Source organism: Thermobia domestica, chromosome 9, assembly GCF_964235325.1.
Source record: "Thermobia domestica chromosome 9, izTheDome1.hap1.1, whole genome shotgun sequence".
NCBI lineage: Eukaryota > Metazoa > Arthropoda > Insecta > Zygentoma > Lepismatidae > Thermobia > Thermobia domestica.
The window spans coordinates 223,208,906-223,234,545 of NC_137462.1; the positions used below are offsets into that span (position 1 = coordinate 223,208,906).

Genomic DNA, 25,640 nt, shown 5'->3' on the forward strand with positions numbered 1-25,640 from the left:
CTTGTTAACAACTCCTATATCTCGGTTGTGGGAGACCCGGGTTCGATTCCCGGCGGGAGCTCATGTGGTTCGGATTCCACGTTAATCAGTAGGTCCACGTCTCATATAGCCTCGCTGCTGAACGGGACGCTAAACTAAAATCAACTCAACTCCTATATCTCGGTTGACTTGGGAGTAGCGCATTCGATTTTTCACTCTGGCGATTAGGGCCGACTGGTCTGCCGACTGCTTGGTTACACTGCAACCGATCCGTCGTCAGTCTGTCTTGTAGGATACAGTATAGACGAGGAATTGCTGCTATAGAAAATCCTGTGTTAAAAATATTACTTTTAGAGAAAGCGAATATGTAAATAGGCATACTATTTTTGAAGAAAGAGAGAAATATGGCGAGTTTCACACGCTATTTCCAAAGTTGGTGGAGCAGCCACAAAAGTTTTTTTTTTTTTTTCAGTACCTCAGAATATAACAATACATTTAGGCACATTTTACAGAAGATCCGAGGACGCATAGAGAAGCAAAGTAATTTTCGAAAATGTATATCAGCAGAAGAACGGATTGCTGTAACATGTAAATGGGAGTCTCAATCCTTGCGATGAGTTGTAAACCACCCGCTAGTCTGGCGTAGTCTGATGACAAAAAAATTTGTTTGCGATTGGTGGTCGGTCGAAGTCGGCCGTAGTCGCCAGACCATGTCGGCGCCAGTTTGACCACGTACACTTCTCTCAATGCATTTGTTTATTTCACCGATGTCGTCAGAGTATGTCAAACCAAAAAATCGGTGAAAGTTGGATCCACTGTGACCATAGGCTAAAAGAGAGACGACCTACCCCAAAGTAGAGACCTGCACGGGCCGGATTTTTGGGCCCGAGCCCAATCCAGCCCGAATGTTCCTAGGCCCGGCCCAGCCCGGGCCCGAAAAGTTTTGAAGATTTTCGGCCCGGCCCGGCCAGATAAGTTTTTTAAAATTCTTGGCCCAAGCCCGGCCCGGGCCCGATAAATTTTAAAAGTTTCATTTTGTAACATTTTTCACGGGCACACTTCTTCAACGTATGTCTTTATTCTAATTATCGTTTAACGAAAGTTAATAATTATTGCAATTAATCGGCCCCAGCCCGGCCCGACCTGAAGAAAAATAAGTGTCGGCCCGCCCAAGCCCGGCCCGTGCAGGTCTCTACCCCGAAGCTTTCCATAAAAACGACAGCTAGCAGTCATTCACGAACATTTCAGACTTCGTGGTATGGTAGGTTTTCTTGGCTTTCTGGGTGCTCTATAAGAAATAAATTCGTCTGCATTATATTGGGGTAAAGGAGTCTGAGTGGCGTTCAAACGGTGTTTCTGATTTGGATAATTTCATAAAGAAAGCTATAAAACATGAGTCATCGAAACAACATTTGCTGCATAGTGAATCTTTACACTTGTTAGGGAGAACACGCATTGAACATGTGATTTCAGAAGCAGTCTGTCTCCAAGCAATAAAGCATAATGAACTAGTTAGTACAAATAGGAACATTTTAAGGAGACCTATTCAGGCAATAAGCTTAAGTAAACAGGAACTAGCTTTCCGTGGTAATAGGAAACCGAAGGTTCTGGCAATAGGGGCAATTATTTAGAACTCTTAGACCTCTTGGTTCAAAGCGAGTCTTCCATGCGGGAACACTTGCCCGGGTTTTCAAAATGATTTGATCGAAATAATAATTACTGTTCTGAAAGAAATTATAAAACTTGAAATTCAAGATTGTTGTTTCATATCGGTTCAAGCAGATGAAACTTGAGACGTTTCATGCAAAAGCCAGCTGAGCATATTTCTTTACTGCGTAAAAAATACAGCAGAAGACAAGTTTATAGTTTTTTTTTTTTATTTGACGTGTCAAGAAATAAAAATGTTGTTCGTTTGTCCGAAGTAATACATAAAGTGCTGCAAGAGTGGGACGTAGAAAAAAAAATGGTGTGCCAGACACGATGGTGCATCTGTGATGGCAGGTCGAGATGGTGGCGTGCAAAAACTACTGGACAATTTTGTCCATATGCTCCCTTTATTCGTTGTTATGCTCACAGGCAGGGATGTACGCAGAGGGTGGGTCCAGGGGTCCGGACCCCCCGAAATTTCGACTTTTGTGTAAATTTAGCCTAATTTTTGGGGCAATTTTAGGAATTTTAATATAAAATACCCTCATATTGAGTTGGGACCCCTCCGAAATAAAATCCTGCGTACACTACTGCTCACAGGTTAAATTTGGTGCTTCTGCACGGTGCTAAGTCAATAAAATAAGTTCGTTTATTCGTGTCCTCTCTAACAGCATTTCATAGTTTATTTTTTCTAAGTCTTCAAAGCAAACAGCGTTACTCATTGAAAAAGGATTTAAGTTGCTACAAGCCAGTAATACGCGATGGAATTTTCATTCCAGAGCGGTATCAATTATTATAGGATAAGGCATTTCAACGAATTGTATGAAGTTTTTGATAAAATTGTTGAGGACGAAAATTCGGAGTGGGATAGTGAAACTGTGAACTGTGCATTAGGCATCAGGAGACATACGGATGACCCAACATTTGTGTACTTACTGCATGTTTTTGAGGCATGTTTTGTTCATATTGACCCCCCTCTTCAGGCTCTTGCAATCCTCAGCGGCGAGCATTACAACATGTCAACATGAAATATATGTTGTAATCAGAATGTTAGAGAACTTAAGAGAAAGTACCTTTATTGATAACTGCATTGAAAAAAGTTTCTAGCTGAACACAAGGCTAACCTATAATGATACACAAAGAAACAACTTACGGGCGCTAACCTACGAGATCTTAGATTCGCAGATTTTCCAGATGAAACTTAGATTGGAAAATTTTCCTCTTCTTCAGTTCGTGGAATTAGTTCATCAGAAAAAATTTACAGACTACAGCAAGAAATTTCCCGGAGATAAAGTAGACCAGTTAATAAATATCTACCCATTAAAAAAAAAAAAAAAAAAAAAACTTGAAAATGGATTCCACAATGTTTATGCAGACGAAAACAAGCACTTAGATCCCACAACCTATTAAGATTTTTAGTAGGGAATGGTTTGGACTCAATTTACCGTGAGGTAGCAAAACTTGTACGTTTAGTGTTAACTTTTCCTGTAACTACAGCAAGTGCAGAAAGAAGCAAGAGTACATTGAAAAGAATAAAATCATACCTGAGGAATACTATGACCAATAATAGTCTCAAATCTTAGTACATTGGCTATTGAAAAGAAATTACTAAAGTGAGCTGTCATCTGATCAGCAGTTTGTAGAAAGGATTATAGATGTCTTCGCGGAAAAGAAGAACAGAATAGATTTGATGTACACAAAAATATAAGATAAGTTCCTTTGAGGAAATTTACAATTTCATGGTTGTTTTCGAAACACATTATTAGACTGTATTCAGGATCGTATCATACATTAAATTTTCACAGTGTGTAGTTACGTTATTAAGACTTGTTTAGATTTTGTAATTTTTATTCATAATTAGTGTATTTCGGAGAACATGGTGGCTTAATGACAGAGCTGTTACCACTCGTGTGAGGAGTTCCTGGTTCGGTCTCTGGCTACCTGGGTTAGCGGTGGACAACAGTTTTTCTCGAAGTTATCCCATTTCATACGTAATTGAATATTGATTCATTTATAGTACCTTTGAATTTTTCTGTTTTATGACTTAAAGGAAAATTAATTTTAAGTGGAAAACGTCTGAACATGTTTTATATGCAAGATCACAGCCACAGAAACAATCGGGGAGGAGGAGAAAATATGTCTGAAAAACAACAATCCTTATTAGAGGAAAATGACTTTAAAATCCCATTTTATTTAATGTTAAGAGTTCTTAATTTATAAAGTTATATTTAAAGTTATACTTAATTTATAAAGTATTGCATTGCACAAGTGACTAACTTTGGCATCCCCATTTCGGAATACCACGCTACGCTACTGCTGAAATCCCATTGAGCATCTGTGGGTTGAATTAGGGGGATGCATCAAGAAACACAGTATTAGAAAGAAGGTCCAGTTGAAAAATGCATTACGTGGAGAATGGAGGAACACCCTCCTGCAACTATATCAAAATTGGTCACTGCAATGCAGAAGCGAATGCGAAAAGTACGTAAGGCCAAAGGAGTACTAACTGATCACTAACGCAACACAACATGGTGCCCTTATTTACGTGTATTTCTTTATGTGTACGGAAACTTTTTTGATTTGTAATATGGTCAGTATTTCGTGTGTATTTGATTTTCTGCTGAATTATATATTCCAAATGTTTTATTTTCTTATGCATATGCTTATTATGAACTTGTTACAGGAAACTCGTAGAAATTGTCATTTCCTTTCTGTACTTTGTAAGGTATATTACAATACATAACACGAAAACATCTGTACGGAAACTTTTTTGACCTACTGTATAACAACTACTTCACCTACAGTTAAACTATCTTTAGTGTCCTTCATATACCTTGCCTGTTGGGTTGCAATAAAAGCATTTCTTGCGAGAGTGTTAATTTAGAAATAAATAGGTCAACAAATTCGTTAGTTGGCTTCACTAATGTCTCAAGGGCACATGTAATAGAAGTTAACCGACGGTTTAAACGTAACATGTTCAATTGCATTTTGTTGTAGAACATTATCCAGAATGTCGAGCTCTTTCGTAGCTAATCGGTTAGCGTACGCGCCTTTGGCGTAAGAGACCCGGGCGCGATTCATGGTGGGAGCTCATGTGGCTCGGAATTCCACGTTAAGCAGTAGGTGCCGTCTCACATAGCCTCGCTGCTGAAAGGAACATTAAACTCGAAATCAACATGAACATTATCCAGAATGCCCCCACCTCTCCAGCTCCTGGGCATTCAGTGTACTGCTAGAAGAAGCACTGCACTTGAGGTGGGTTGCACATCATAATTGGTAGGCAGTGGTGGTATGTTGATAAGCAGACCTCCGCGTTTTCAAATAACTTCCTCAGCTTACATTCCCAACCACCTGATGTTCTGACTGTTCCAATCACTCATGCTTTTGCTTCAGTAGATCCGTGCACAGCTACTGGTCGCACATATAATTTACCAGCTACAGACATTATTACCACGCAAGAGAGAATGCAAAGGATAAAGCAACACTCTCTTCACTTGTAGGTGAGTACAGGAGCGTCATTTCAGATTTTGCTTGGGGGGGGGGGGGCAAGATCCCTTGATATAAGTAAAATTTCGCAGTTTTCACTGAATTTCTACTATTTTATTGATAACATCTGTAAAAATCTCAAACGCAGGGGGGGGGGGGGCAATTGCCTTTCCCTGCCCCTCTAAATGACGCCCCTGGGTGAGTACCATTTTGAAATGTGCAACATTTACTTGTTTTAAGGAAATTTATATCACGTATGAAAGGTTCTTCCATCACATCCACCCCATTAATATGACATTTTTATTGAAGTCTGTTAGGTTCATTAGTTTGTAACTCCAGTTTCTATAGTCATCCCAACATGAAATTCACACAAGTGAACACTATGACACTACACAACATGCTTTTTTTTTAAATACGAAAATCAAAAATGCATTACCTCAGATATTTGAGGTCAAATGTCTCAGTGTGCGTCCTTGAACACAAAAGTAACAGAAATGCACTGCACCTATTTTGTATTGAAAGGGCATTCCTTCTGCTTTACAACAAGCCCAGCATGAGGTTTCTATCTAAATTAGGAGTGAAGTTATGATTTTTTTTTCCATTTAGCATGTTTGCGAAAGATTGCACTTCTTCGTCAGGTTGGCAAATGTTGGTTACTCCGTAAGATCTTGCTTTTCATCAACTTTCATCACAATCTGAGATGGTGAAGTTAAAAAGGCCTTTTTTTTTTTTTTTTTTTTTTTGTAATGATTTCGCATGGATTGACCCTTTAGTGGAACCCTTTCGTTTAATATTTGGGTAGTTGCAGGGACGGACGCAAAGGTGGGACATGGAGGTCTGGACCCTCTCCCCGAAATCCTGAATTTTCTGTAGGATTTGCCTAATTTTAGGGCAAATTAAATTTTAATACCATTTATTATTATTATTATTATTATTATTGAAGATTTGATAATTAAAATATTGAAACATCCAAGTATTCGAATATCAGGTTATCTTTAACGTCCAAATAGTTTGTCTAAAGCGGTAGATGGCGCCACCGTTACCAATGTTAACATAAACAACTAATAAAATTTAAAAATCAAAAATAAAATGAATAATTCAAAAATTAAGCAAAAACAGATATAATCTGGTTAATGGACGTTACAAAATCTAGGGAATGATACGTGTCGATTTCACATATTGTTGTTAGTTTCATTGTTAGATGCCACCATTGTTAAGAAAACAACCAACTTCATCTGTTGTACTTTCTACCAGAAACTGATCAAACTTTACACACCCATTTAAGATTGAAAAATCTAGGGAATGGTACGTGTCGATTCCACATATTGTTGTTAGTTTCATTGTTGAACAGGGACGTAGTGTTTATTAAGACTGTAAGGTTTAGCCTATCCATTTATTTATTCATCAGCCTAAAATGTTGCTTTTGGACATTGATACAATTAAATTTATTAAAATGGATTTATTTTATAAAACGCTGCTTCAACATCAAATGAGCTGAAGCGAAGCTTCTGCAAGAACGCATTGAAGGCTATCGGCCGCTAGCCTTCCGCTTTTCTAATGGAATTACAAGAATAGGGCGGTGACAATCACTTTCCCACCACCCTCAGCAGACGAAAACTATTTAAGCTATACACAGATCAACACGATGCGACGAAAGTGTACGAATGGTGACGAAAGGCTAGCCTTTCGGGTGTTTGGGGAAACAAAAGCGACAGGGCGCGGTCTTGTAAGAAACTACAGAACAGAGACTATGAAAAATTTAGAAGCTTGCATTCAGTAACGAGGTTTGACCAAAAAAAAAAAAAAAATAAATAAAATAAAAAAATAAAAATAAAAAAATAAAATAAAAAAAGAATAAAAATGTTATTATAAATAGTATTAACATATCAGAGACCTTATTGCGTACTGGTTTGCGTTACCACAGCGTAAAACTTGTATTTTAGTTGGTGATAATTGCCATAACTGTTATATTTGCTTGTTGTATTTTTTGCGTTGCGTTGCTATCAGTAAGTTTGTCGAAGATCGATACTGATCGATACTATACCACTATACTCAGATGAGGTATAGTTTTTTTTTTTTTTATCACACTTTCAATCCATAAGTAGCTTTTTCTGTAAAATTCATCAATTAACTGTGAGCTGCTGCTCCACTGTTTTCCAGTAGTAGGGTGCCAGTCTTCGACCACCCCCTAGTTGCCGACCACTTTTCACTTTAAAACCGTAGATTAGGCTTACTAACCGATAAAAAAGCATAATTTTCCGTTATAATTGAATTGCAGCTTATTCTGAACCAATCACAAAGATACTGTCAAAATATATTGCAAGTGCATTCGGTAATAGCAAATTAAATGTATGCTTACGGAAGAAGCACTGAGTTTTCGACAGCTTTAATCTGTTGCAAATGGGAATGATAGCGCCCTGTTTTTCTTGCTTTTCCACAGTTTTATCGCATCAGGTAAGAAATGCACATACTGTTTTGTTGCATGGAACTGTAGAGCACATTTTAGTAATAAAATTTTAGTGATAACTGCAAGGTTTGGAGAATAAATCGATAAAATGTAGTGGTCGGACAATGACTTATGAAATATTCTTTGTTAACTAGTGTTCGACCACAGGGTGGTCGAGCACTGAAAAATTGTAGAAATGTCAATAACGACTAACTTTCGATTCATCTGGATGAAATGAGTTTCTAGTTACCAATTCTGAAGTTATAGTGGAGTACAAAAGCATTTACTAGTGTTCGACCACTACTTTTCGTGATACATTTGTACTGGTCGAGGTTTAACTTTTTTTTTTTTTTTTTCAATATCCGACCATGTGAATTTTCTCGCAGAATTTCTTGATTCAAGCATTAATTCAATAATCATTTTACATTTGTGTAATCATCTGCTGAATCTTACTGCTAGTAAGTGAATATTCACCGAACGGAATGGGCTCAGTGGTAATGGTCTCAAGCATTAGGCTTCGGATCATGAGGAGGCAATCCACTGAGGGTTCGAATCCCTCTTAAGAGCAAGGGCATTTTTAATTGTCCTCGATATTTCTGTGTTCGTGTTTCTGTCGTGATTGGATTATGTCAAATTGGCGCGAAAAGCCTTCAGGCTGAATATCTCGGTTGAGACGAACTTTTAAAAAATGGTAGAGCGTTGGTTTAACATTTGGGAGGTCCTTGGTTCGATCCTAGCAGTCGACCATCCTGACAGTTCTGTCGGGTTTTTCCTCAGTCACACGAGGCAAATGCTGGGATGGTACCTTCGATCATCCTCTCCTCGCCCTATTCCGGCCGGAACTTTAGGTGTCTAAAGGCCATAAAATAAATTCAAATTTAAGTTAACTGAATATTCATGCAGTTTCCCAAGATTTTCATGCAAAATTAAAGGAACTGTTAGGAACATTTCATTTGAGTAATAAATTTATATTTGGTCTAATTCGTTTTATACTGAACTACACCATTCTTGCTTCGTCGTGGAACTGCATTCAAATATTATTAGCGGAATAGCTACTATCAGCTTATGTCTGAAATACGCCTGCTTTCCTTGCATGTCCTTAAGAATTTTCCTGTTTCTTTCAGAAATAATGAGTCTGAGTAGATCCTCTTTGTTCATATGAGGATCTACAGAAAGCTTTGGAGGCTTGACGCAAATAAGAGCAGTCCATACGAAAGGCATCAGCAATCCATGGAACTCCTCGGGTAACGCTGATGAATGAACTTCATGATCGCAGTCCCGAAGAGCGGAGAATGGGTCCAGAACCATACCTAACACAGAAAGAAAAGGAATTAGCAAACTGGCTCATTAATATGACCAAAATGGGCTTTCCACAAAAGAAACAGATCTTCTGAAGTATTGTCGATGCAGAAAAACGTAAAACCCCGTGCAAAGACAATCGATCTGGTGAAACCTGGTACCATGCTTACATGAGAAGACACCCGCAAATCGTGTCCCGAACTCCCGAAACTTTGAGCAAGGCACGATACGCCGTAACCGAGGAAAATATTCGCTTGTGGTTTCAGGACCTTGAGAAATATTTGGAAGAAAAGGGGCAATCTGATATCCTGAATGATTCTGAGCGAATATTTAATGCTGACGAATCCAGTTTTCACTGTGGATTTCTAAAGGTAAGGTAAAGGGTTTGAATTTATAGTGTGGCTAAATTAGGACCACCCAGGCCCGTATTCACAGGGGTCTATGGGGGACCGGGCCCCCCTAAATTTTTGTTGGCCCCTCTAAATTTTCACGATATGCTTGCAAATTAACTATAATATGGTTGGATCGCCTCTCCCCTCTCTATATTTTCGGGCTGGCTACCGGCATGGAACAGCCATCTACGTCACGAGGCCTACGGTTTAATATTCTCGGCGAGAAGACGAAGCCTGTTTAGTGGTGCATTCCACTGAGCCTTAGAATAAATGAATTTGATGGTTCCTTTCTTGACAAACTATCACAAAATCACTTATTCTCAGCGACTATTGTGCGAAACTGCGAAGTGATACTGGAGAAAACAAATGATGTAATATCTGCAGATGTTATTAGTTAGGTAAAGTTATACTTTAGCCATCATACTGTAATTAAAAACACATTAACCGAGTAGTGGTCGGTGACTAAATATTATGCGGTCGAACATTAACGAAAAGTGGTCGAACACTAAAAAGAAACAGTCATTCGTATTTCTCCGACTAATACTAAACAAATTGTATAAATTATCTCAGTTTTGGATAAAATATAGATAAAACATAACTTTAGGAACACACGTGAGCTAGTTGCATGCTCCTAGCTTGTTCCACTCAGAAAACAACGATTAAGGATCATACGAAAATAAGTTAGGTGGTCGAGGACTGGCACATTTACCCTATGCTGATATGTGTTGTTGTGGGTGAAGTTAAGTTTGTGTGTATGATTTCGGGAATTTACAATATAGCCATATATCCGGTTTTATTTGTTTCTTTGAAACAGTATATGAAATTCTTATTACTTCATTTGTTACATTCTTTAAATAATTGATTGGAATTTTTTAGAAATCTATTGACTGTCTAATAGATTGGGACCGTATATGCAAGGAAAGTATGAAGCAGAACCACTTTTATACTATTTCTTGCATTACATTATGAGCGTATTGCATGAATTAGCATTTTTCTATCAAGCATTACAATCAGGTCCGTAGTTAGAACAATAAGACGTGATCGTTTTAAAAAAAGTGGGATCGTTTTTGTGTGGGGGGGGGAAGGGAGAAGAGGTAAATTGAATTCACGTTGCACTCATTTATACATACAACAAACAATTGCAAATTTGAGGGGACTGGGTCCCTCCTAGCCACCCTATAGCTACGAATCTAATTTCAGCCTACCCATTTCAAAACTTCACGCTACGTTACTGTTGTTGAAGGCCACCATTGTTAAATAAACAATCATCTTTATCTGCCACACTTTCTTCCACAAACTGACCAAACTAGGCACACTCATCGGATTACCACAGAGATATCTATGGAATGGTACCAGTCGATTTTACATATTGTTGTTAGTTTCATTGTTCAAGGCCACCATAGTTAAACAATCGTTGGATTTCTCCATTGTTAAATAAACTATCAACTTTATCTGCCACACTTTCTACCACAAACTAACCAAACTTGGCACACTCATTTACAACTGGAACATCTATGGTATGGTACGTGTCGATTTCACTTATTGTTGATACTTTCATTGGTAGAGACTAGGGATGGCCAGACGGATCCGGATCTCGGATATCCGGATCCTATAATATCCGGATCCGGATCCTATAAGATCCGGATCTCGGATCCGGATGTCCGGATCTTGGATCCGGATCCGAAATTTCGGATCTTGGATCCGGATCCGGAATTTCGGAACTTGGATCCGGATCCGGAATTTCGGATCTTGGATCCGGATCCGGAATTTCGGATCTTGGATCCGGATCCGAAGTTTTGTATCTTGGATCCGGATCCGAAGTTTCGAATATTGGATCCGGATATTCGGTTCCTCTATCCACACCCTAAATTTTCGAAGTTCAGATTCGGACTCCTGATTTGAGTATTTTAGGCCTTAGATTGAGACCCAGAACTAAAATATCCATATGTATAAAATTGACTAGGTGAATTTTATCTAACTCAGTGGGAAGACAATTCAATTTAAATGACAAAAGATTACATGAAAATCTCATTTTCACATTTTTCGGGGTTAGACCACTGTTGCGCACACCCCATCATTTAGTCTTTAGTATATCTTTAAACGTACTACAAGTATGCCACTTTCATCTCAAGTCAGTAATTGTACAGATCTGCCTTTTGTTATATATTAATCGAGTTAGGATTAAAACTCGATTGTTTGTGAGACCTATGATAATATTTTCAGAATGAGTTATAACGTTGAAAAACTGCATAGTAATGCTGCATATTTTCTTTGTGCCACATTGGAATTTAATGTAGTCTATCTTATACAGTCGGCTCTTATGATTAATTCAATGATCTGAACTCCTGCAGCATTACGCTAAAATCATGGATGTCTTTGAATTTTCGTCATTATTTCTATTTTTTATTACGAGCAAAATAAATATCATAAACGGCATTTTACATAATACATATAGACGCAGTTCAGTCAGTTGATTGCTTCAAGTTTATAGCAAAGCTATTACATTTCTAAGACACTGGCGGCTTTAGGACAAAATCCATGGCTTTCCCATAAAATCTTAAATCTCTCTATATAAAAAGAGCAAAGTCCTGAGTGAGTGAGTGACATATCACCGTACAGGCCAAATCGCTTAAGCTACAAACGTGAAATTTGGACAGTTTATAGGCTTTGTGACGTAGGATACTACTAAGGAAGGACTTTGGGAAATTCGACGAGGAAGGGGGGAAATGGGGTGGAAAATAATGATGATTCTTGACGTTAGATACTTCAAATTTGGTATTTGGGTTTCTCATTGAAAATAATTTGATACTTGTTAAAGTGCTTTTTGATGTTTAAATTAGAAGGGGCAGGGAAGATGTAGAAAGTAAAAGAACGGGTGGTAATTGCAATTATTGCAATTAGTATAATAATATGCCTATATCTTGGAAACTTAAAGGGTTAGAAACATGGAATTTGGTATTTGGACTTCTCACTTAAAATAATTAGATACGTATTTCAACTTTTTTTTTTTATGTGGCCCAGAAGGGAAGAAAAAGGGCGAGAAGAAAATTAAGTGGACATTAGAATTATTGTATTAATATGTTCAATCATTTAAGGTTAGAGACTTGAAATTTGGTATTTGCATTTCTCATTGAAAATAATTTGACATGTGTTTCAGTGTTTTTAGACGTTTTAGTAAAAAGGAAAAGAGAAGAGATGGAAAGGAAAGTGGGTGGGGATTGTAATTATTATAATAACATGTCGATATCTGGGAACCTCTGAAGGTTAGGAGCATAAAATTTGGTATTTGGACTTTACATTTGAAATAATTAGGTATGTACTTAAGCGTTTTTTGATGTATGTCTTAGAGGGGAAGAAAAGGGGCGGGGAGAAAAGACTTTTATATCTCGGAATCCTGGAATGTTAGAGAAATGAAACTTGTTATTTGAACAAAAATTCGTTATGAAATGAAATCTTTGAATTTTACGTCCCACGCTTATGCCGGTTAGGCTAAAGGAAACGGTGATTATGAGAAATAAATGAAATGAAGAAAGTGGGAGGAAACGGGAAAACCCCGAGAAAACCCACGAGCACGATGTTTGTCCACCACAAAGTCCACACGGCGCGAGCTGGGATCGAACCAGGGACCCCAAGCACCGGAGGTGAACGCTCTACCACTGAGCCACCGCGCCCCCTTAAAAATTCGTTATGTTTGCAGGCGTATGATGTGCGAGGCCGTAGACCGAGCAAATGTGTGGGCTGGGGGAAAGCCCCCATGTACTCGCACTGAAATTCGGTATGTCTCGGGATACCGGAATGTTATTAAACTTACATACAATTTGATATTTGAACTGAGATTCGGTATGGTTGTAGGTTTACGAGGTACGAGGTCATAGGCCGATCAAATGAGATATCAGAGGGTCTAACGGCAAATCCCCAGACATTTCTTTTTAAATTGATTATGATTAGAGGCTTTAGTGGTGCGAGGCCCTAGTAACGGGGTCTAGTGTCGAAGCCCCCAACTAGCCGAGGTCTATTAAGTACATAAATGTATTTGCGTAATGACTGGAAATTGCATGTATGCCTGTGGACAAAATTGCATAAGTAGCCACGAGAAATGACAATCCTTTAAGATAAAAATTTTAAAAAGCTACCAAAATGTACTCTTGAACAGGGTTTGCCCAAGTGGGCCCAGCCCGAAAAAAACCAGTGGGTTTTTTTGGGTTGGACCCACCTGAAAAAACCCACTTTAAAACCCACCTGGGTTTTTGACCTATTTGTTAATATATTATTGGTACAACTAAGGTGATCACATTGTAAGTGATTTTCATCAGATTTTGGACTTTCCTTGGGCGAATTAGAGGCTTTCACGTTAAGGTAGACGACAACATTTAACATACGATCTTCATAAAGTTCTGAATGCACTGAATGAATTTTAAAAAAATACCTTAGCTTGAGATAGTTATAGAACAAATTAATGTATGGATTATGCTGAAAGCCTATTTGAAGTACAATAAGCAATTTTGTACTTTAGAAAATATTTTCCGTGAATAGTGTGCTCGTCGACACCAAGGGACGTTATCACTCATACATTTGACGGGTTTAAGGTCATAGGTACCGGTACTAATAGTACATATGTAAATACATTAGTAAAACTATTAGCATTATTTCTTACCTTTGATGTAAAACACAAGTTTCTTCAACTAAAATTTGGTTTTCCAACAATAACAGTTGAGTTCAGTTATTTGTTGCTACTCTTCAAATAATTATTCTGTAGAATCAACACCAGCAATAGCGTAAAAATTCTTGCCAAATTTAAGAAGCTTAATGATAGGGGTTCCGAAGACTATGTAACGCTTACTATTTCAAGTGCTGAGTTCAAATTTCCGTACTAGTGGAAGTTTTGATGTACACGCTGTGACAGAAGTGCTCGGGAAATTAAACGCAGAAGGATCGGAAATGAATACTTCAACAATAAAACTATTTATTTCACGCTTAAGCCTGCCATACGTCCCGTTTTTGGGCCCGAGTGTCCCGCGTCCCCGTAAATTTAGTCGAGACAGGGAAATTTCCCGTTTTTTTAAACTCCGTTCCATTTCTGCTATCAATATCAGCTTATTCGAAAAGTGGAAAAAAAAAAAGTCTGACATTGGCTGGGAATCCTGTAATTAGCAGTGGCGAAGGGTGGTAAGAGGCTCTGAGGCCCGGCCTACCCATTTACTTTCAGAAATTATAATTTATAATTAATTTATTTTCCTTGCACAGAATGCATGATATTTTCTAAATTGATAAAAAATGTTCGATAAAGAAATCGTGGTTGGCACCACTGCTGAGAGGCTCACCGAGCAGTGTCTCAGGCGGTAGTAGAACTATCGTCAAGCTACTCAGAAAATCCCGCGAGAGAACGTGTTGGTAATAACCTGCGAAAGAGACCGGCCTCAGCGCTTATCGACTTTCGTTTCTACCTACTAGTTCCTCTCTAGACCTTCGATTTCGATTCGATATATCAAACAAAGAGAAAGATAATGTGGGCTCCATTCCGTTCTAACTTTGCTTAATTTTGCGGACTCTAACGCAACGCAAAACTGGAACAAGCAATTCTGAAGGCGCTACACCTATTATCGCAAACTATTGCCCCTTTATTCCGTTGCGTTGCTGCAAACCTGTACGAAATCAGACTCGTTGAGTTCATTAGAAAGAGTATGCGTTTCTGAGATATTGTGAGTGATATTTTTTCTTACATTTGCAAAAATGAATGAGAGAAAATATCAGTAAGTGGAGAATATGAATATACGTAATATAATTCCTATTAAAGAATCTTCTATGTCAGTGGTCTTTTGAAACTTAATGTGTTATTAAGAAACGAAGACCAACGCCTGTGTTGAAAATAGAACAGAGGGCAAGAAAGTTCTGTCTGCATTGGTACTATATATATATAGTTGTTGAAATAAAGAGCAGCGTATAAAAATATTTAAGTATGATTCTGTTTTTAAAGGGGAATTAAGTGACACAAAATATCTTGATAGAATGCCTGTGTTGTCTTTTGAACAATATAATTAAAGACAAAATTTTACAAGCAGTTTGTTTCAGCCCATGTAAACGAAATAACATATGTTTCTTGTGAAGCGCAGATAACATGATAGTCCATCTTCCCTACCCGATCACGCCCATTAAAACAATTAAATTGCATTATGGCGAATTAAGATCATCTATGAGTCACATAGTCAATTTCATTATGAAAATTGAGATCCGGATCGAATAAGTGCTGTCGATGGACTACAATTGCATTCAATTTATGTGAATTCGTCTTCTTGTATTTCTGTAGTAAAATATTTATGTCTAATCTGTTTCATTTTTCTATTATTATTATTATTATTATTATTATTATTATTATTATTATTATTATTATTATTATTATTATTAGTAGTAGTAGTAGTAGTAGTAGTAGTAGTAGAACATTGAGCCTACCCACTTGAAACTATCAGCCTTCGCCACTGGTAATTAGTGAATGAACAGTACCTTGTTGCATGTAACAGTTTCGAGGAAGTTGTTACACCACCCTGTTCGACTTGATAGCGAGCGAAATTTAAAATGCTACTTTTTCTATTGCACTTTATGGGAACTCGGTTACTCTCTGGTACATTAAAAAAAAAAAAAAGGCTTCGAATATTTCTACATTTACAAACACAGGGAAGATGACTGACCTTTTCTCCAGCAACACATTAGATAAGTTAACAAGAATTATAATCTTTTTCAGAGGCTAGGTCATAGAATTGTACTTTGGTCCAGGTCTTAGAAAAATGGAAATCTGACAATTACACACGACACAAGGAGAAAAATCAGCTTTTCATCAGATTAAACTGACGAACGTAATTTTGGCAAATACAGCCATGTGAATAAATATTGCTAAACGCGTAAAGAATATTGAAGGTAGATTGTACCACTGATTTAAATAATTTCCATATTGTTTTCCTGTAAAGCATTTTTATAGCACATCTTAAGTTTTTAGGCATCTACAGTCCGTACAATTAATTGCGGGGTACGAAGAGAGAAATGCAGCTGCTGCTTAGTGAACTTTCACCTATTATATTCCAGAACAGGACGTTTGAGTACCACCATTTAGGCGCGGACGTTTGGGCGCAAAGCCGTTTAGGCGCCAGACGTTTGGGCGCGAGGTACATAGCAAAAATCACAATTTACAACATATAAAGTAAGCTAGGCACTGAAAACTAAGCGCGAATCAAGATATATACATTACCTACACTTCTATCTTTATCTCATCTCATTTATCTGTATATTTTCTATCTCTATCTTATTCATCTACATTAAATAGTTTAATGCGTTTGTGGCATTTGTTGCCTAACCTCGTCATGGATTGATTTTTCGCTTGTTCACGATTCTTGTACTTCTGATCTAATTTTTGTATTATATAAGAAAGCTAGGAAATAAAGGAATCAGACGACCTGTTAATTTTCTTAATGTTAATTAAAACATATTGATTTATTTTTTGTATTTTTTTAAAGAAGTTAATAATTACATACTTATGAATATTAAAATTCGTTTTCTTTCGTAATACGTTTGTCAAACTCTTCTCTCCCTTAAGTCCAATAAAGAACTATCAATAAAAGATTTCCGCGCACTCGAGTTAGAAAAACGGCCCGGCGTAGCGTAGTCGCTAACGCTCTCGTCTTCGGTGCGAGCAGTCCCGGGTTCGATTCCCGGTGGAGGTACTTGGTCGGAAAAGTGTAATACACTCTTTGAGGCCAGCCACCCTGAATGAGGTTTTCCTGGGTTTTCCTCATTCATACCAGGCAAATGCCGGGGTGATACCTAATTTATAGGTCCAGGCCGCTTCCTCCCTTCCCTTTTCCCGGATAGTGTGCTCCCTCAAACGTGACGGGCTAAATGGCCTTAGATGCCGAGAGCAGAAATCTAAAAATCCTAATCGAGTTGAGGGAAAGATGTTAATACAGGGTGTCTAAGATATTGAGTTTAGGAACTCGAGTATGCCGTATTTCTGGTATCACCTTTTTTAAATTAACATTCCAATATTAAAATCAAAACTTAACACATTTTTTTCCGTCCCATTTTAAGCATTTAATCTGCATTAAAGGAAGTGGCGAAAGGAAAAAAAAGAACTATTTCAAAGTGAAAAATAATAGTTAAGTGTACATATATTGGACATTTAGCCACTAGAAATGTGTTTGACATTCACACTTATTGCATAACTACAGTAGAAGGCCTGCTTTAAGTTTTTTTTAATGGAATAGGCTCACTATGTGTGTAATGCAATCAATCATATCTAGTCTGGTCCACTTACCTTTGGCTTGAAAAGTTATCAGATAAAAAACACACTTAACTTTAGTGAAACTTAAATTCACGAAATTTAATTGTTAATTCAGTTTTTAGAATTTTGAAATTCCAGTATTTCTAGTATGTAAAACAATATCCAGTATAATTCAAGGACTTCCACTACAGTAGACACCTTGTGATATCTTGATTCGAACTTAGCACTCAGCGCCTAACATAATGACTTTTTAATTTAATTCACGCCCAAACGTCTGGCACCCAAATGACTTCGGGCCCAAACATCCGCGCCCAAACGTCACTTACCGTTATATTCTTGACAAAATAATAATAATAATAATAATAATAATAATAATAAAATAAAATGAAATCTTTTAGTTTTAGTCTCACGGTTATGCCTGCTATGCTCAAGGTGACGGTGTGATGAGAAATGAATGAAATGACGGAATGAAGACAGTGGGAGGAAATATAAGAATCACGAGAAAACCCACACACAAGGTGTTTTTCCACCACAAAGCTCACTTGGCGCGAGCTGGGATCGAACTAGAGACCCCATGCACCAGAGGTGAACAACTGAGCCACCGCAGCCTATTGTACTTTTGTTCATAACCAGACTACAGTTCATTGCATTGTGTTGGAAAGTTGATGGGGGGGGGGGAGGTCTGAGGTGTCCCGTATTCTCATGAAGAAAATAAGGGATGTTTATTTACGCTGGAAGATGTTAATTTCATACAAGACATTTTGAAATAACATGAATTGTATCTGTTTTAAATTAATAGACCCCTTTTGGTATTCATATTTGCCGAACGTCAATCAGGCTTCTAGATGACTTTGATCTACATTTGTTCGTTTGTCTGCCGAGCTCCTTCATGGCTAAGCGGTTAGCGTACGTGTCTTCGGCGTGGGAGATCCGGGTTTGCTTCCCGGAGGGAGATCTTGTGGTTCGGATTCCATGTTAGTCAGTAGGTCCCGTCTCATATAGCCTCGCTGCTGAAAGGGACATTAAACACAAAATCAACTCAACTCGTTTGTCTGCCTCTACCACACACACTACAGGGTACAACTTTCGGCTTTTAAGTTAAAATTTTCAGAGTACAAGCACAAGACACACTAAATTTCCTGTATAGATTTTGGCGGCATACCAACGTAAAATGTCAAAATGGCGGCCATTTTTTCAAAACAGCGAGTAACCGCGCTACGAAGCGCAATTTTCAGTCCTTTAAGTTGAAATTTCGACAGTGGAAGCACGAGATATGCTAAATTTGCTGTATAGATTATCTCAGGAATTGAATTAAAATTTCAAAATGGCGGCCATATTTTCGAAACAGAAGTGAGTAGAAAATTCTTGCAAGTTGTGACAATGATAATCTTCAAATATAAATCACATTTTAACACTTTTACCCCAAAGACATTGAAATATTTCGAAAAAACCCGATTAAACCCGAAAAAAACCAATTAAACCCGAAAATACCCGAAAAAACCCATATGGGCCCAGGTGGGTTGGGCTTTTTCAAAAAAGCCCGGGTTTTTTCAAACCCTGCTCTTGAATGAGTTGTATATTATGTTTGCGCAGGGCCGAATCCAGAACGGACTCCTGGAGGGGGCGGTTGGGGATGCTAGCAGTGAAAAATTACTTAGATGATCTGAAATTGCCACAAATTACTACTAAAGTACACTGTTAATGGTGGCGCTGGGTAGAGGCGAACGACTTTTCGCCCTCCCCCTGCATCCGCCTATGTGTTTACATGAATGATATAGCTCCTTATACAACCTATGCAGAGTTAATAGTAGTGGATTACTAATTACAAAGATACGTGTTACTGCTCGAGGCTCCATATGGTATTTTGTATACACAGACAGTACATTAATACATTGATTTTGATACATTAATTGCCATTTAGAACTTCATCTACTACAATTCTTAATTCTAACTGGAGTGGTACGGTCACAGAGAAACGTATTTTTAAAGAAAGAAAAAAAAATCTCATCAAGAGCAAGAAAAGGGAAGTTGCTCCTTAATTTGATTTGATCTATATTTTATGGGCTGTTCTATTAGCAATGGCCTAGCCCATCACGACTAGGAAATGGCCTCATTCAGTGACCACAATAACTCAGAAAGAATTAGAAAAGTAAGCAGCCTGAGTCTAATGAAGTAGCTTGGGCTTGAGACTAAGGTTTCATCCAAGGATTTGACTAGTGTTACAGAAAACAAAGGACAAATTTCCATCAGGACGACCGCTTTAAAAAAAGATTTACTACCTTTTCGGTCAAGTATTTCTACTAGAATCGAATCTGACAATGAGATTGCTCTCACCTAAGTCGACAGTTTTACTCAATCAAATTTGGAGTAATTGTGACATATTAAGGCACGAAAACCAAATATCAACAGAATGAAGAGAACGCAAGGCTGTCACACGATCAGATACCAAAAGTGTCTTGAAATCTTATTTTAAGCATAGGAATGAAAATCACTTTGTCAATAATTTCGAAAATTTTGCTGATTCGGAACACCCGAATTTTCTGACACGGAGTTTCGAATCCGGATCCAAGATCCGGTTTTTCAGGTCTGGATCCAAGATCCGGTTTTTCGGATCCGGATCCAAGATCCGGTTTTTCGGATCCGGATCCAAGATCCGAAAATTCGGATCCGGATCCAAGATCCGGATTTTCGGATCCGGATCCAAGATCCTAAATTTCGGATCCGGATCCAAGATCCGTGTTTTCGGATCCGGACCCAAGTGGATCCGAATATCCGGATCCAAAAATATCCGGATCTGGCCATCCCTAGTAGAGACACAATTGTTAAATAAACAATCAACTTTATCTGCCATACTTTCTACCAGAAACTGACCAAAGCTTGCACACGCATTTAAGATTGAAATATCTAGGGAAAGATATGTGTCGATTTCTCATATTGTTGTTAGTTTCATTGTTGAAGGCCACCATTGTTAAATAATCGTTGGATTTCTACATTGTTAAATAAACGATCAACTTTATCTGCCATATTTCTACCATAAACTAACCAAACTTTGCACACTCATAAACAATTAAGATACCTATGGAATGGTATGTGTCGATTTCACACATTGTTGTTCTTTCATTGTTGAACGCCACCATTGTTAAATAAAAAATCGTTGGATTTCTAAATTGTTACATAACCAATCAACCTTATCTTGCACACTTTCTACCAGAAACTAACCAAACTTTACATACGCATTTAAGATTGAAATATCTAGGGAATGGTACGTGTCGATTACACATATTGTTGTTAGTTTCATTGTTGAAGACCACCGTTGTTAAATAAACAATCAATTTTTCTGCCACACTTTCTATCACAAGCTAACCAAAATTTACAGACTCATTAACGATTAAGATATCTATTGAATAGTATGGGTCGATTCGATTACACATATTGTTGTTAGGTTCATTGTTAGGAGCCACAATTGTTAAATAAAGAATCAACTTTAACGGCCATACTTCTACCAAAAACTGATTTCACATATTGTTGTTAGTTTCATTGTTAGAATCTACCATTGTTAAGTAAACTATCAACTTTATCTACCATACTTTCTACCAGAAACTGAACAAACTTTGCACATCCATTGGATTACCACAGAGATATCTAAAGAGTGGTATTTGTCGATTTCACATATTGTTGTTTAGTTTCATCGTTCGAGTCCACCAGTGTTAAACAATCGTTGGATTTCTCCATTGTTAAATAAACAATCAACTTTATCTGCTACACTTTCTACCACAAACTAACCAAAGTTGGCACACTCATTTACGATTGAGATATCTATGGAATGGTACGTATCAATTTCACTTATTGTTAATTTCATTGTTAGAAGCCAGCATTGTAAAATAAACAATCAACTTTATCTGCCATACTTTCTAGCACAAACAAACCAAACTTTGCACACTCATGAACGATTGAGATATCTATGGAACGGTATGTGTCGATTTCACATATTGTTGTTCTTTCATTGTTGAAGGCCACCATTATTAAATAAACAATCGTTGGATTTCTAAATTATTACATAAACAATCAACTTTATCTTACACACTTTCTACCGCAAGCTAACCAAATTTGGCACACTGATTTACGATTGAGATATCTATGGAACGGTACTTGTCGATTTCACATATTGTTGTTAGTTTCATTGTTAGAGGTCACCATTGTTAAATAAACAATCAACTTTAACGGCCATACGTTCTAACCCAAACTGACCAAACTTTGGACACCCATTTAAAGTTGAAATATCTAGGGAATGGTACTTGTCGATTTCACATATTGTTGTTAGTTTCATGATTAAAAACCACCATTGTTGAATACACAATCGTGGGATTTCTTCATTATTAAATATACAATCAACTTTATCTGCCTGATTTTCTTCTACAAAATAACCAAACTTTTCACACTGATTTACGATTGAGATATCTATGGAATGGTACCTGCCGATTTCACATATTGTTATTAGTCTCATTGTTGATGGCCACCACTTTTAAATAAACAGTCAACTTTATGTGCCACAGTTTCTAGCACAAACTGACCAAATTTAGCACACCCATCAGATTACCACAGAGATATCTATAGAATGGTAGCAGTCGATTTCACATATTGTTGTTAGTTTCATTGTTCGAGGCCAACTTTGTTAAACAATCGTTGGAATTCTCCATTGTTAAATAAACAATCAATTTTATTTGCCATACTTTCTGCCACAAACTAACCAAATTTGGCACACCCAATTACAACTGAGCATCTATGGAATGGTACGGGTCGATTTTACTTATTGTTGATAGTTTCAGTGTTAGAGGCCACCATTGTTAAATAAACAATCAACTTTAACTGTCATTTTTTTCTACCAGAAACTCACCAAAGCTTGCACACGCATTTAAGATTGAACTATCTAGGGAAAGATATGTGTCGATTTCTCATATTGTTGTTAGTTTCATTGTTGAAAGTCACCATTGTTAAATAATCAATCGTTGGATTTCTACATTGTTAAATAAGCGATCAACTTTATCTACCAAACTTTCTACCACAAACTAACCAAACTTTGCACTCATAAACGATTGCGATACCTATGAAATGGAACGTGTCGATTTCACATATTGCTGTTTGTTTCATTGTTGAAGGCCACCATTGTTAAATAAACAATCAAGTTTTTCTGCCACATTGTCTACCACAAACTAACCAAAATTTACAGACTCATTTACAATTAAGATATCTATGGAAGAGTATGGGTCGATTTCACATGTTGTTAGTTTCATTGTGAGAAGCCGCCATTGTTAAATAAACAATCAACTTTAACGGCCATACGTTCTAACCCAAACTGACCAAACTTTGGGCACCCATTTAAAGTTGAAATATTTAGGGAATGGTACTTGTCGATTTCACATATTGTTGTTAGTTTCATGATTGAAAACCATCATTGTTAAATGCACAATCGTTGGATTTTTCTATTTTAAAAATACAATTACCTTTATCTGCCATATTTTCTACCACAAACTAACCAAACTTTGCACACTCATTTACGATTGAGATATCTATGGAATGGTGCGTGCCTCTTTCACATAATTGTTGTTAGTTTCAGTGTTGAAGGCCACCAATTTTAAATGAACGATCAACTTTATGTGCCACAGTTTCTAGTACAAACTGACCAAATTTGGCACACCCATCAGATTACAACAGAGATATCTATAGAATGGTAGCAGTCGATTTCACATATTGTTGTTAGTTTCATTGTTCGAGGCCACCATTGTTAAACAAACAATCGTTGGATTTCTCCATTGTTAAATAAACAATCAACTTTATCTGCCATACTTTCTACCACAAACTAGCCAAACTTGGCACACTCATTTACAACTGGGACATCTATGGAATGGTACGTATCGATTTCTTATTGTTGTTAGTTTCATTGTTAGAAGGCAGCGTTAAATAAACTATCAAATTTATCTGTCATACTTTCTACCACAAACTAACCAAACTTTGCACACTCATGAACGATTTAGATATCTATGGAATGGTATGTGTCGATTTCACATATTGTTGTTCTTTCATTGTTAAAGGCCACTATTATTAAATAAACAATCGTTGGATTTCTAAATTGTTACATAAACAATCAACCTTACCTTACACACTTTCTACCACAATCTAACCAGATTTGGCACACTGATTTACGATTGAGATATCTATGGAACGGTATGTGTCGATTTCACATTTTGTTGTTAGTTTCATTGTTAGAGGTCACCATTTTTAAATAAACAATCAACTTCAACGGCCGTATGATCTACAAGAAACTGATCAAACTTTGCATACCCATTTAAAGTTGAAATATCTAAGGAATGCTGTGTCTATTTCATATATTGTTAGTTTCATTATTGAAAGCCACCATTGTTAAATACACAATCGTTGGATTTTTCATTATTAAATATATAATCAACTTCATCTGCCATATTTTCTTCCACAACATAATCAAACTTCATTGTTAGATGCCACCGTTAAGTTAACAATTAACTTTATCTACCGTACTTTTTACCAGAAAGTGAAGAAACTTCGCACACCCATTTAAGATTGAAACACCTAGGGAATGGTACGTGTCGATTCCTCATATTGTTATTAGTTTCATTGTTGAAAAACAATAAACTTTATCTTCCACAGTTTCAAGCACAAACTGACCAAATTTGGGACACTCATCAGATTACTACAGAAATATCTATGGAATGGTAGCAGTCCATTTCACATATTGTTGTTAGTTTCATTGTTGAAGACCACATTCTTAAATACACAATCGTTGGGGTTCTAAATTGTTAAATAAACAATCAACTTTATCTGCTATACTTAGTTACCTAAAGAACGTATGGTAAAGTCAAGTACTTGACCTAGTAAGTAGAATTTGGTACGCTACCATTGGACCACGGAGGGCAAAACCATAAACTGACGTGCTCATAAGATCAGTGCAATTTAGTAGACCTATGCGCATATCGGACCTCATGTTAAACATATAGGAGAAAAGGGGGGGTAAACATAATAGAACGTAAACAAAAGAGAACAAATGAGAATGGTGGTAGTAGGGGGAGGGGATACAATATGAGACGATAGAAAAACATGGTTTGGAGGTGGGGTGAGGTGTATAGAATTCTTTGACGGCATGTAAACAAAAGGATAAAAGAGAAATGAAGCATACAACATGTTTAAAGAAATACAAAAGAAAACAAAAGGTTAATAGAGGATAAAAGAGAAATTGTATATACAGCGCTATGCAGCTGTATGTTTTTAAAAAAGAATAATTGGTGAGAAGGATAAAAGAGAAATGAAGCATACAACATGTTTAAAGAATACAAAAAGGATAATAGAGGATAAAAAGAAATCAAGCATACAACGCTATGCAGATGTATGTTTTTAAAAAGAATAATTGGTGAGAAGGATAAAAGAGAAATGAAGCATACAATGCTATACACTTGTTTGCGTTTAAAAAGATTTTGGTGGTGTGGTGTGTGAAAAAGGTTTGTTGTTAATGTACATATGTTAAATAGTAAACAAAAGAGAAATTGTATATACAAGGCTATGCAGCTGTATGTTTTTAAAAAGATTTTTATGGTGGTGTGGGAAAAAGTTTGTTGCGAAAGATGAGTTGTAAACAAGAAAGAAAGAAAGAATAGTACCAGATGTTGATAGCGTGGGAACATAATATGTATACGACGGTTTTGCAGTTGGGATGTTTTTGAAAAAATAATAATAATTTTAAGAAAAATATTAGAACCTTGTAACCGAGGGCGGAACCGCGGCGCGGCGCGGGGCGGGCGCGGGAAGGTGGGCGGAGGCGTGCGCGACCGGAAAACAACCGCGTGTGCGAACGCGAGCACGACTAAAGATGAAATGAGAGTATATTGAAAAAAAGAGAAAAGTATTAACCTTGAGTTTATTCATGTCAACATATGAATAAAAGAAAATAAATGATGATGATGCTTACTTACACATTGAATTTTCCAAGAAAAGAAAACGTAAGGAACATATGAAAAGAATTTTGGGGGAGAGTGTTTTTGTTTTTGTAAATGGGTAGTATGATTTGTTTTGTTGATGGTTGGTATGAAAAAAAATAAAA

The 25,640-nt window shown here is 37.1% G+C and overlaps 1 protein-coding gene across 3 annotated transcripts in view; it reads left to right on the forward strand.

Moving 5' to 3' along the window:
* LOC145660611 (pleckstrin homology-like domain family B member 1) overlaps nucleotides 1-25,640 on the forward strand; it is an 865,216-nt gene that overhangs the window by 75,213 nt on the left and 764,363 nt on the right. Inside the window, exon 1 of one of the 3 annotated variants that reach the window (XM_081725878.1) lies at nucleotides 9,116-9,228. The exons of the other annotated variants lie outside the window; for them this stretch is intronic. The gene's annotated coding sequence lies outside the window, so the exon portion shown is untranslated. Of the gene's footprint in view, nucleotides 1-9,115; nucleotides 9,229-25,640 lie in introns of those variants that run through there. 3 annotated transcript variants of the gene reach the window in all.